The sequence below is a fragment of the Atractosteus spatula genome, chromosome 1 (genome assembly GCF_055471065.1).
Source record: "Atractosteus spatula isolate fAtrSpa1 chromosome 1, fAtrSpa1.hap1, whole genome shotgun sequence".
Classification (NCBI taxonomy): domain Eukaryota; kingdom Metazoa; phylum Chordata; class Actinopteri; order Semionotiformes; family Lepisosteidae; genus Atractosteus; species Atractosteus spatula.
This window is the reverse complement of record NC_142706.1, coordinates 46,021,082-46,033,185: the sequence shown is the minus strand read 5'-3', so window position 1 is coordinate 46,033,185 and position 12,104 is coordinate 46,021,082. Positions and strand designations below refer to the sequence as shown.

Genomic DNA, 12,104 nt, shown 5'->3' with positions numbered 1-12,104 from the left:
ACCTGCTTATTTGCCAAATGTCTTCAGTACCGACAACAACGCTGCAGCCTGGGGCCACTTTACCTTTTTGTACAGACCTACCGAAATCTTATCCCATCCCTGACAGACTCAGGTGCTGACACCGTATTGTGGCTCCCTCAAATCTCTAACAAGAGTGCCAAGAATAATTACATGGAAGGGAATTACACAGGCAGTATCAAAGAGCTATTACCTGTGCTGACGGATCTCCCGTAGCTGAGCCGCTCTAATTAGAACATCCTGGGATTTTTATTGTTCTCAGGCTTTAATGGCTAATTACTTCTGTGACCAAGGGGAAGAAGAACTAGGCTTAAGAAGAGTATGCGATAAGACCATTGACATCTCTCTGGAAGAGGCTCAGGCCTGTGTCATGTTTTTATTAATTTGTTCACTTCTTCTCATACATGCTGTGTGATCTTATCATGCCCTGGGGGTCAGATTAAGGAGCTGTTAGTCCTCTGTGTCTAACAATGCCTGTTTTGTTGGCAGAACATGCTTCTCTGATCAGGCTGTAGTGACAGAATGTAATATAGACACTTGAAACATATATCAAGTACAACCGTGGCTTCATTTATATAGTTTACTACACATGCTTCACAATACATTTTGTGACTGCAAAGATGCTAGAACTACTAAAATACATGGGAAAATCTATTAACATTGAAGACAATCAGCTACGTAAACTACTTTGACTGAGGCTGCTGTCATTTCATTTGTGTAACAAAATGTTTGACTTTTACGTATTTTTTGTAAGTTAAACGTTGTCTTCACCAATATCTAGGTTCCTCCTACAGGTTACCATGCCATCACCGGCCACACAACTTGCAAGATGACTTAATTTGTTAAGTGAATGTACTGTCATTGAATTCACTTATCCTGCTAAGCTGTGACATTAAAAGTTTAATTCAGTGTTTTTGTTGCTTTGTTTTTTTGTTAGGTGAAAATTCATACAATGTCCAACACCTTCTCTTTAAAGACTATAAGCTAATGGATACAATTGTGTAACACTATTAGCACACAAAGATTTGAGTCAAAACAGATGTATTATTACAGAGACTTTTTGATACTTTCAGGAATCTTTTTCTGACAGCACTTTCGATTTTAACAACTGAACATCCATTATTGAAAGAATGTAAACAGCTGTACTAATAGAGCAGGGTCAGACCTGGTCTGGATACCGGATACCCAGACGCCCTTTGGACCGACGGGGGAAATCATCTGCTGAGGATGGGTCACACTCATGACCGTCCTCTAGTCTGCTCTCAGCTTCCGGAGCCTCGGAGCAACACAGCTGTGGACAGACCCCCCAGTTATCCAAGGGCACTGGTATCTAAGGAAAGAAAAGGGCTTCGCTGGGGCACTGAGAAGTGGCTCAGGATTGGAAAGAAAAAGGAAAGAAAGAGTGACTAAGTGACCAAGCAACCCGGGAAAGTGGGTGCTGAAAGGAAGAAAGTGGGGAAGAGCCCAGACATGGTGGACATCACAGGCTGCTCCAAATAAGAACCAGGAAGGCAGCAGGGAAGAGAGCAGCCAAAGAGAGGCACCAGCGTTCAGGGCAGGTTGGGAGCACAGGAACTGGGCTGCTTTGGTCGAGGGTCAAGGGCAGCAGGAAGAAAGTCTGGAGGTCCTGGAAGACGAGCGCCGCCCCGGAGAGAAGCCGTGGAAAGAAGGGCCAACAGAGTGGGGTCCTGGGTTGAGAGCGTAGGCTTGGAGCCACCGTGCAGGATGAAGGTTGATCAAAGACTGGAGAAACAGTGCTGCAGGGTGCAGAATGAAGACTGCAACTCAAATGCAGTGCAGGATCCAAACTGAAGGATCAGCATTGCAGGATGAAGACTGGAGAAGCAGTAATGCAGGATGAAGACTAACACTGAAGTTCATGGTGAGCGACGCAGGCTGGTTACCAGAGAGCGCTGCTGACTGATGATCAGCAAGCGATGCAGACTGATGACAGGCAAGCGAAGCAGGATGATGATTGTGAGTGATGCAGACTGATTGTCAAGTATTATGCACAACAGGATAAACTGAAGTGGTTACGCACAATATGCAGTACCATACACCATACTTAATCCACTGCAGATGTTAAAAACAAGATGAGGCATAATCTTGTGACTAATAAACAGTTTGACTGTTTTGTTGGTTTCATATTGGTTCAAATTTACCCAGAGTTCTCGGTGCCATGTTTCCAATTTTGCCGAATTTGGTCTTTGAGTAGGGTCTCCATTTTATAATACTATGTTTGCAAAGCAGGTCAATACAATATATATGATAATGGAAAATTATCACAAGTTATCTTTTTATCAGATTCCTGCAAAAGTATGCAAAATTAGAGAGGTGTGGCCTTGTTTCTGTAAATCCAAGCTGCAGAAAATAGATGAACTCATCAAAATGTAACAACTGTTATTTAAGGTACTGTATGTTCCTGTTTGGTAATGTAAAGGGACCTGCTAAGGTTACATTGCTTGAAAGATTCTAAATACAAAGAGGATTAGGCTTGTTTAATGGGTAAAAGGGTGAAATTCCTCTTCACCCTTAAAGAGATTAACACCAGAAACTTTCCCACAATCATGTTACACTATTCCCTGATGAATTGTTCATGTGTTCCGCCAAAATGTTCTTAAATTTTTAGAGTACCCAAAACAAAAGGACCATCTGTTGGTGTCATGGAGATATAAAAAAAATTCTATAATGTGGCAAAGACTTTGCATAATATGAACTTGCTCTCTCATGTCCTTTTCTGTTGTTTTTTATTTTTTAAACAATTAATTATCCACGGCCTCACATCTGCACATACAGAACAATAATTGCAGAGAATTGTAAGAGTAGCAGTATAAACAAATGGAATTAAAGCAGATTGAATCCAAACAGCAGTAAAACTCTTGCCTGTTAAACAATTTCACACATGCATTTGTAGACATATTATCAGTTTAATCTGTGCCTAAAATACAGACAGGTTTGCTGCTTTTTGCTTTGATGTCATCTAATTTAATGATCCTCTTTAATGGTATTTTCCATCTCTTAACAACTGATAGCCATCTTCCAGTTCTGAAAACAATTTAGTGCTCTTACACCACTTTTAAACCATATGTAGATAGATGTTTTCTGAAAACATAATTCCTTGTTATAAAGACATGTTCAAAAATGCAGTGATTTTTTAATTTTTTTAGTTCTTTTTATAATTGATTATTTTAATTATGTAGTTTTCCTGGTTTCTATATTCATGTGCAGGACTTTATAGCCATAATAGTTGCAGGGGAGAATGAGGAATTTAGCGTGATATAGATTAGGCTCACAAATCTGAGATCAATGGACACGGCTTAAGTCAAAAATAAAAACTGTATTGCCAGAACATTGTGTGTAGTGTTTGTATGTAGGCGATATACATTAAGCTTTGTTTCACAACAGTCGTGTATAGAATATTCCTATACTACAGTAAAGCATTTAAGCTGACAGACAGTTAAACTGCATGTGAACAAGCTCAGAGAAAAACCTAAAGACAATATACAATTTCTTCCATTGCAAATACAGTAATATAATAAAAAGTTCAATAGATTCAGTTAAGATTTAATTTTTTGTTCTGCAGAATATTTATAATACTCCCTGTCAGACAAAGTGAACTTCAAGCTTTCTGCCATTCTGATGAAAGACGGCTCTGGAATATATGATCTCTCTTTTAAACATTGTTAATAAATCTTGCTTTGCAAAACTTTTGATCTTTTCCCATGGTGCCTCATTAAGATACAAAATAATACATATTTTTTTAAAACTTAACATGTAAACCTGAATGCCCACAAGACTTCTAAGGGTAAGATAACAGTACATTTCAGGAAAAACTAAAGAGAAAAAAAACCTGAATAATATTGATTGCATAAGTATTCAGGCCTGTAAGCTCCAGGTTTGAGGGACCTTTGGCAGCAATTACAGCCATAATCAAGTTTCAACCAACTTAACATACAGGTACACTGGATTGGTACAATTTTGGCCATTATGCTTGGTGGATTATTTTCCTTTACCTATTTTGTCTTGAGCCAATTTTGCAAAGTTCCAGCTAATGAGAGCTTACCCCTTAGCATAAAGCTGTTGCCACTGTGCTTGGCTGTACTGTAGGTGTAGTGATGACAGGGAAATGTGTCATGCTGGGTCTTCGCCAAATACAATGTTTGGCATCAAAACCAAAAGGTTCAATTTGGTCTGATCTGGCCTTTCGCCACATTTTTGCAGGGGGCACTCGGGTGCTTTGTTGCAAACCCCATGTGGGATTTGAAATACCCTTCTTTTCTTACAAGCAAAGGGAGTGGACTATTGATGACCAGCACACGTTTCCTTCCATCTCAGCACTGAACTCTGTAAGTTTTTCAAAGTCACTGCTGAGTTCACAGTGGCATTCCTAACCAGTTTCTTTCTTGCCTGGCTGTTCTGTGTGAAGGGGCAGTCTAGCAAGTGGGTTACCTTCCACTTCTTAATGATCAAGTAAATCATGCTCAATGAGACATTACGGGTCTCCTGATCTGTGCCTTTCTATAACTTTATCCATGAGTTGTCTGGAAATCTCCTCGTCTTTATGGTTGAATCACTGCTTGAAATTCAATCTGACTGAGGGACCTGAGGTATATTAATTCTGAAGTCATGTGAATCACTATTATTGCACACAGAGCAAAGACATTCAACTAATTGTGTGGCTCACTAAAGTAATTTTGTCAACTAAATTAATTTAAATTTGCCACAGCAAAGGGTTCCAATATCTGTTAATGTAACACATGCAATATCTTTCACTTTAAAATCTATTAATTTCTTTCATATCTTTTGCTTTTAAGGTGTTTTGAAGGTTGTGTACATAATATATTAATTTCTACTTCAAACAGCAACAAAATGCAAAACTGTGCAAGGGTCTTAATACTTTTGTAAAGCATTGTACTACAAAACCTGGAAATGACCCAAACTCAGATGGGGAATCAGAAAGACTGACTTTTATTACAAACAATATGTTTTTAAGTGACGGCTGAATCTGTTGAAAGTCATACTGAAATAATTTGTACAGAATGTTTATGCGCAAATGTGTTATATATTCATTTTATTTTTAAAAACCAAAAGATGAAGTCTTGGAATTGGGTAAAGCACAACATATTTGCACATTCAGGCTTTCTCAATAGAAAGATTTTATTTTAGCTTATTGCTTTGTGATGTTTTTTAAAACTCTTCCGATGATGACGTGGGAATTAGGGTCTACATTTTGCCTGTGGCAGAGTAACGTTTCAGGGTGGGATTGTTCAATGTCATTCGTGACATTCCTGAATCATTTGCACTTGTACTTCTCACAGGCATAATGAAAGACTTCTTTTGCCTTCAAAAACTATTAAACAACACAAGAATTTTGCAAGCAATTACAGGATCTTTTATCCCCTAATGAGACATGAGAATTGGGAGGGCATTATGTTACAAGCAATTACAGAGTATTTATTCCCTAATGAGATATACGTTTTTGGAGTGGGTTAAACAGTCCTACTTTCACAGTCCAACATTCAGTCCTTGTAGAATCTGCTGAAAATCGAGAACATATTTCCCATTTTATATTGTTTATGTCACAAACAAACCAAACAGTGTGAAGGTTTTAAATTCAAACTGAAATTCAGTAGTTGGGTGAGATCCTATCAAATGCAAGAGAGAGACAAAATATGCAGAGTATATTTGGTATAGCTCACCTTGTTGAGGGACTTTGGCAGCCTCACTGAAAGGATGAGGTTGTCCAGACACCCCCCAAAATCCCCCAAAACACTGATGCAGAGTTCAACACACTGAATGGATACTGAATGGATATTTAGCCAAATACGTGCATATACCAAATGACAGAATGAGTAAGATCCAGGCTTGCAGTTGTATGAGTAAACGGGTTCGAATGTGGTGCTTGAGAAGCCTGTGTGCCAAAGGTTGGTGAACAGGTGAAATAGGAAACACTTGCCGACATGTGCAGGTGAGTAGGATGTTTTTCACAAGAGAATTATGACAATGTCAGAATCGTGTTGGTTCCGGCTGCCATGGTGACACGGTGACCTGTGTGAAAGTAGGTGTCATGGAAATGGGGAGCAGCCGAAGGTGCTGGGCGAACAGGAGAGCAGCTTGAGGGGAAGTAAGAGGAAAGGTACCAGTTATCAGGTACTGTAACTGTACAGGTACAAGCTAGTTTGGGACTGGAAGGTTGTGATGGCAGAAACAGACGATGATGGCCAGAAAAGCTGCTGGCCCAAAAGAGCAGCCTGATGTGGAAGATTTTTTTTCTGAAGGAGAGTATGTTTGAATTACTTTTAATATATTTTGAATTCATTTTGCTGAAATTAGTCTCATATTGCTTGGGATATACTTAGCTCCCCTACAAACAGCTCAAACAATGAAACTCACCTCATTCGTTAGTGGTGCTTTCGTTCCCGAGATATAGCGCCTTGATTTTCGGGTGATCACGTCACCATGCACGGCGACCTTGACCTCCAGTGATCCCGTCTGCCGAGATCAAATGCTCTGTTACGGGTCCGAGGATAACAAGTCTGCAGTTTTGTTTCTGTGTTTGACTGGGTGGGCGGTGGATTTTGCATTTAATACCAGTATCATCTGTGCGTTTGTGTGAGCAGGAAAATTAAATTTGTCACTAATATCATACCCTAATCAGAAGAGTTGCGGGCATAGATTTAAAAAATTGCATGTTCTTACAAAGAGGCTTTAACGAGCACGTCTTAAGTCTTCGTAGCTATGTCCTTTTTTCAAAATCTGAAGAAGTAATCAGCTTCTCCCTCTCTCCTTTTTAAATAAACATGCGCGCCAAGTGACGTGTAAAGATTCGACCCGTCTGTCACGTGTTTAAATTTGCTTGAATTTGCAACTTTATGAACAACAAAACTACTGTTTCACTTTTTATGCAAAGCACATTCGTCAACGTGAAGAAGAACCAGTGTGTTTTTTTTAAGGGGCACTACGTACAAAGTTGAAACGGGTAGTTCATAACACATCCGAGAAGCAACATTGGAAAGTCTACCGTCTCACACATGCAGACCGCGGCAATATTGGAAAAATATTTTTATTTTCACATAACAAAAGTGAACATATATCTAAGTTCCTTAATAAACTGTCATTATCCACGTGTTTGTATTTACAGGGTTCTTATTTCCAAATATGAAACGATTAGCTTACAGTCCTTTTATCTTTGTGTTTCTGGTCAATCCTTGACCTCTGAAGACACAGATATGAGCGCCTTTGTTAGATCGTCGTATTTCTCCCAGGTGAAGTTGTGTCTTTTGCAGTATGCAGTGTAATGACCCAGGACATGTTTGCTTGTCCAGCTCCATGATGTTGCTCCCCCACCCACCCAGCAAATGGCACAAACGACGAAACCCACCGCATTCGTTAGGGCTGCGTTTGTGCTGCTTTAGTTTCCGAGATATAACGCCTTGTTTTTTCGGGTTATGCCGTGACTATCCACAAGGAAGTTTACAGGTACCAACATATTCGGTACTTTAACTTCCTGAATGGGATAAAAAAAATGGGTGCAATTTGTTTTCTGAGTCTGTCTGGTCGGGTTGGATGGATTTTAAAATATGTTTCCTTTTATGGCTGTGACAAAAACAGCAAGGTCACGACCACCAGATCTTTCAATTGTGATAAAGCCTTTGCAGCCTTTACACTAATAAACAGTCTTACATTTAGGGAGGAGTTACTATGTTAGTTCATTGGGTTAGGTGTTTTCTATTTTAATTTTTAACCATATTCTCGAAAACGTATTGCTTGTGTACTCCTTTTATTGGTGAAGAGACACCGTTGCTGTATCCTGACAACACCAGTTTCCAAATTACCGCTGGTACAACACGAGAGCACAAGCATAATAATATAATGATTATAGGCTTTACATTTCTATTCATTTTTGAAGTACTAAGCAGAAGGTATTCCCCTACCTTAAATATACGATTAAAAATGTTCAAATACAATGTATTCATTATAGAAAACAGCGGAGACAGTTATATTGGAAATAGAAAAACTGGCAGGGCAGGAGCGGCAGTAAACAGTAAACAATCGGTCCACCTGGCGCTGATAGCTTACAGCTCTCAGACCCGTGATTGGCCCCCGGCCTGAATCTTGGTGAACAGGTCGGGCCACGATTGGGTGAAACGATTAGCAAGATTGAGAATCGACACTCTGATTGGGTAAAGCGCCACCGCGGAAGCTCCGAAAACATGTAGATACAATGGTGATGGATGTTCTTCTTGGTCCAAATACTGCAGCCCCGGTTAACCGTGTGTGCTGCATGAGCATGCAGTATATACAGTAACATATCCATTGGTTTCCAATAACTGATCAATCTAAGAGAAGTCACACAGAGCTCAAGACTGAATAGCAGACAAAGAACGTCATGGCATCCACAGCGCTTTCATGACTCAGCGTGTCACAACAGGGGGGCGCGCATCTCATGATCACATCACAATAACAGCTGCGTGATTATCAGCTGCGCTGGTGCCACTGTCGCGACATGAAGTCCATGTATCGCGATACAGCATATCCCGACAAAACGCCCCGCCCCTATGTCGCGACATGAAATCCATATATCGCGATATGGCATATCCCGACAAAACGCCCCACCCCTATGTCGCGATATGAAGTCCGTATATCGCGATACAGCATATCCCGACAAAACGCTCCACCCCTATGTCGCGACATGAAATCCATATATCGCGATATGGCATATCCCGACAAAACGCCCCGCCCCATGTCGCGACATGAAATCCATATATTGCGATATGGGATATCCCGACAAAACGCCCTGGCCCTCTGTCACATCACGAAGTCCATATTTCGCGATATGACATACCCTGACAAGATGTGCCATTCCCATGTCCTGTCACAAAGTCCTGTGTAAATCATGTCGTGATATTATGACCCCTTTGTCGCTACAGCGGTGCCAGGGTGCTATGGAAGCAAGGCGGCTGATGTGATAGTGCTAGTAGCGATAGTCACGCCCCTGTTGTTGACTGCTGCGATATATATGCGGTCCCTAACATGACATGCTGCGATGGTATCCCATAGTTACGCATTTGACAACAGCGTGTCATGATAGGGAAAGAAAAGGAAAACATGCCTTAGAAAATAAAAAAAAACAGATCTTACAATCACAGTGATTTTATATACATTACAAGCACAGTTTTATGTCATAGATGGTTAACTTGTTGGCATGCGTCATGTCTTAAGTGTTATCTAGAACTAAGGAGGCTCATGTTTATGGATATTTATTGTCTTTAAAATGTTAAGGGTACGAGCTAAAGTGTTCATTTGCTGCCTGTGTGTTGTAAAGATCACCTTAACTATTTAGATAATGACATTTTACAATATATCCGGTAAACTGTGTGTATTGCTATAAAATCCAAAGCGAAAAGTTTTGTTATAATGCTCATTAAGTTATACCGTTACAAAATACAGCATATTAGTAAGTAAAGAGTTCATTATAAAATTGTATCATCTGGTGTGTTACAGTGTTCAAGGAAACGTAAAGGATTAAAGCTCTGTTTTGTTCCACGACCATAAAGATGTGAAATTACAAAGGCTAGGGTCTACCCATCAAAAGATCACAACTGAAAGATCTGGTGGTCCTGACCTTGCTATTTTTGTACGTCTCAGAGTGATATCACAGCCAGAAAAACATATTGAAAAATATTTAAACACCCACCCCACCCGACCAGACAGACTCAGAGAACAAATTGCATCCATTGTTTTCATCACATTCAGGAGTTAAGTACCGAGTATGTTGATACCTGTTGTAGTATCCGAATTGCACCGTAAGAAAGGCGAGTTTATGGCTAACTATGTCCGTGTAGACTCCACAATAAACTTCGCCATGTTTAAAAATGAAACGTGTTTTATTCACATTCACTTTGTTTTCGTCAAACAAAAGAGGGAGAAGTTTTCCACAATACCAAGACTATTCCTCAAAGCTCATGTAAACTAAAAACGCACCTACACAAGCACGTCAGAACTGTTGCACTCAAATTTCCTCTCTGACTTTTGAAAACTAAATCATCTAGAATTTACATTAATCAACATCAGCGATTGACCGTCTTAAAGGCATACGCGCAATTTCCGTAAACAAAACCATGTGGTTTTCAAATAGTAGAACATCAACATATTTACAGGATTGTTTTGAAATGTATATAACCAAATTAAAACATCACATGGCTCTTACACCTGTAAACTTCCTTGTAGATAGTCACGCTACTTTCAACGACACAAACCTGCACAAACGCAGCACTAACGAATGAATGGGGTTTCATAATTTGTGCTGTTTGTAGGGGGGTCAACTTCAGGGAGCTGATATATAGTACTTTGTGGGTGGACCCAAACTGGTCATGTTGTTTCTGCCCATATCAAAAGATCCCAGAGCATTCTGGGTGGGTGGCCTGTGCCTTTCACAGGATGCAGTTTTGCTTAGCCATTGTCACTGGGACAATGTTCATATAACCAGTTTTCATTGCTACCTCCTAATTCTGGATTAAATGCTTCTTCATAATGCTCTGCCCAGGGGATCAGATCGTCTTCTTCAGGTGAAATTTGTAATCTACATTTTGTTTTTTAGATACTGTACAGTATATGCACTCTATTACGAAGATCCTTTCAAATGGTGTTACTGATAAAATTCTTGCAAATGGTTATAGAATTTATTATAATTACAAGATAATTTGCATTAGATGATAGGATTGCGTTTATGAAGAGCTTCTTTGGTTTAAGTAATTCTGAGTCATCCCTTGTTTCACACAAGATGACTGATAATCTGTTAATTGCTTTGAACCCATTGTGAACCCATTACTGAACATCATGTAGAATGGAACCAAATCAGAAAACCACAGGCAGAGTTTTGATTTTTTTCTGATGATGTACTGTGCATAATATTTGTTACTTTATGATTATAATCGGTACTCCTTCACTTCAAAGAATGCTTAAACTATAAATCTTCTTTGCCAACAATTGTTCTTAGAGCACACAACACTAAGCATGTGCAATTTCAGACAAATGCCACATTTTCCTTGACAACTGTCTTAACACAGCTGAGAATTCCATTGTCTGCTCACCAAAGATGGGGAACTGCTGTCTTGTTTCACTTAACATACTGTATAGCATTTGTCTTGCCAAGAATAAGCTAGATGTTTTGAAGGAAGCATATGAAAAATAGGTCAGTGTTAAGGACAATCCAGCCTCAATTAAACATTAAATCAAATTATTGCAGTATATAAGACATTGAATACTTAGTAGATAGACACATGTTTATACATCACTTAAGTGCTGTAAATTAATTAACCAATTCCAACATTACAATTTACAATTCTAACCAATTACAATTTACATTATAAATGCTTCTTTGTGAACAGGACATTGGGGGTAGAGGAATAGCTTGATATTTTAAATTCTTCAAAACCTTCTTAAACTGATTGATCTTCTATACATTCACTCATTACTTCAGAGTGACGAAGTAGTAGAATAAGTAAAACCTCTACCACCTTTTTTGTATTTAAAGGACAAAGTTATGACTGTGGGGAGAAAAAGAACTTATCCAGTGTATTCTAGTGTCCAAACTGTTGGGTGGCATAATTAAATCTGACTTTCAAAGTTCTGATTAATACAAAGCTGCATTTATTTTAAGTGTAATGTTACTGTAATGACCAATTCTAAAATTTGAGAACCTATTGCCATCCTCTCTATAACATAAGTAGTTAACTTTATCAAAAGCACAACACCCTTTTCCATTCAAGAGCACCAAACTCTTAAAAAAAAGATTTCAAAATTTGAACAAAACCATATACTCAGAACAATGCTTGAATTACTGCACTTTAAAGCTGTGCTAACATGATATGTTACCTAATATTAGGAGAAAGAGAGGAATTGGTGAGACATTAACTGTTACTTAATTAATTATTTGTACTGTATTTATTAATCGTATGTTTTGTATTTACAACCTTATTTTCTTCTCTGTCTATCCAGTAAGCAAAACAAATAATAATATAATGCAAGTTCTGTAACCCAGCCGTAAAACAGGTTAAATTGAGTGAAAGATACCTCATGGAATA

At 38.9% G+C, this 12,104-nt stretch overlaps 1 protein-coding gene across 1 annotated transcript in view; it reads right to left on the bottom strand.

Annotated features, from left to right (window-relative positions):
- frem1a (Fras1 related extracellular matrix 1a) overlaps positions 1-12,104 on the bottom strand; it is a 61,543-nt gene that overhangs the window by 49,031 nt on the left and 408 nt on the right. The gene's annotated exons all lie outside the window — the stretch shown is intronic.